Below are 2,520 nucleotides of genomic sequence, written 5' to 3' on the forward strand. Positions count from 1 at the left end.
ATAAGATGAGGTATATATATATGTCTTTATATACTTACCTTTCTCCTTTATTTATTATTTTTTGTGATATAATTAATTTTTTCTTCATTCACAGTTGCAACTTAGACATTTGTCTCCAATTTCAAGAGAGACTGAAGAGTTGCATTTGCATAATTTAGTTGTGCAAACTGATGTTCATGTTACCTTGAATGCAACTGCTGCTAATATTTCTGATGACGATTTTGTACAACCTGTTGCAAGACATGTGAATCCTGTTTCTTCTTCATCAGACAAATCCGTGAAGAAAATGCAAAAGCAGCTAAAAAGACTTGAGGCTAGTCATAAGAAACTGTATCTTGAAGTTGATCAAGTTAAAGTTATTGTTGCTGAACAACGCTCATACTTTGATTCTCAAATTTTAAAGCTTCGTGCTCTTTTATTGAGTAAGGTATGTAGACATTTTTTATTTGCATATTTAGTTGTATTTTACTATTCAATTATTGTAATATTGGTGCATATTTAATTTAATATGTGACTATATATATATATTTGTAATTTACAGGTTTGGGTAGATGATGATGACTGTGATCAAGATTCTATTGATGAAGATAATGATCCTTTTATATCAGAAGTTAATATTCAGAATGAGGTTGTTATTTGTTAGTTTTAAGTTGTTATTGTAGATTAATTGTTACTTATAGTTCGCTTATTTAAATTTATTTTTTATTGTATTTTATCTTTTTCCTACAGGTTCCTGTTGATAATGATGTTGGTGCTAAAGATACTCCAGCTGAGAAAATTGATATCCCTGTAGATGGATTTAATGCTCAGAATGAGGTTGACACTTTAATTATTAATTTTTATTTTTTTTGTTATTTGTAGATTGGAATAAATTTTAATTTGCATTTGAAATTTATAAACTAGGTTTCAGATAATGAAGTTGTTCGAGCAAGTAGTGGAAGAATTGATGGTTCTTTTTTTGAGAAATGTGATAAGGTCGAACATATAACGAATGACAGAAATGAAGTTTCACGTGACGATAAAATTGCTGACATTTCCATTGGTGTTGGGGTTGAAGGTGGTTTTGTGGATGAAATGTCTCCCAATACATTGAATGAAATTGAATTGGAGATGACAAAGTTTGATAATAGGTTCTCAGAAGCAAAAGTTAATCTGGGTGCTCCTATTAGCTATGTAGATGGACTTAATGTTGCAGGGGAAGTTGCAAATGATGTGGAGGTTGTTGATAAAAATGGAAGCAAATCTGAACAAGTTACAAAAAATGTTGATTCTATTATTGCAGAGTTCTTAGTAGTTGCAGATGAAGTTAAAGAAGATGTTGTTTCAATTATTTCACATGTGTCAGGAGCTGAAGTTGAAGCTGCAACATTATGTAATATTCTGTCGCGTTCAGAATTATCAGTAGTAGAACATAACAGTGTTGATGATAAAATTCTTGAAGTTGCAAGAGAGGCTTTGGATAATGCCATATGTGATGAGGGGATGGATGATTTGGCAAGTTGTTTCAATAAATCTAGTCATGATGATATGAAAGATGCAGGAGTGGTAAATTTATATATTTTCAAAGTTTTTCTTAGAATGTTTTAATTTTGGCTTGCTTTTTATGTTATTCCATTTTAATGAACTTTTGTATATTTTGTGATTTATTGTTCTGTTTGTAGGTTGCATCTAAAGTTGTTGTGTTGCGGAATCCTAGTTTTACCACTCATCTGCCTAAAAGACAGATTAGGCTTTCTGCCTTTCTGAGATCTCCATTTTTGTAATATTTTGGATCAAACTCAAAGAAAATGGCTTGTAATTTGAAAGTTGAAAACAAGGTTTCAATTTTTCCATTTGATGAAGATATTGGGAAGCTTCCTGAGTTAGAGTTAAGTGTAGAGTATTATGAGTGGCTGGATACTGGACTGCTTGCGAAAAATAGGTTTGAATTCTATTTACATATTTATTTTTGTATTTTTTGTTGTGTATTTAGTACTTATATATTTGTTTTTCTTTTGTTGAAGTGTAAGTTTTTATTGCAAAAAAGATAATGAGATTACTCCTCCTTTTAAGTTGGGAGGGAAGTTTATCGGTGAGAAGATTTGGTTTCACGCCATTGAGTATGGCAGTTTCAATCTTTCAAACTCTGTAAGTTTTACCATTTTGTTAAGTTTATTAATGTTGTATCGTCAATGTGCATTTTATTGATTATTTTAATTATGTGTTTTATAGCATGTTGATGTTTTTATGTACTATATGAGGAAGAAATTCAAGTATAATGCAAATTCTACGAAGATGATGACTACTACAGACACCAAGTTTCAGAAAATGATTCTATCACTTTATTCTGATATTCCTAATTGTGAAAATATTGATGAGTCAAAAATCCGTTCGAGAAAGGATATTCTAAATGTTATTAAAGGATCTTCGCTGTCGTATGGTACTTCTTGGTCATCTGTAGAGTCTGTATTGATACCACTATGGTTGCATGAGCATAATCATTGGGTTATTGATGTTTTGAATCTCGTCACGCGTGAATTT

The sequence above is a fragment of the Apium graveolens genome, chromosome 10 (assembly GCF_009905375.1).
Source record: "Apium graveolens cultivar Ventura chromosome 10, ASM990537v1, whole genome shotgun sequence".
Taxonomy (NCBI): Eukaryota; Viridiplantae; Streptophyta; class Magnoliopsida; order Apiales; family Apiaceae; genus Apium; species Apium graveolens.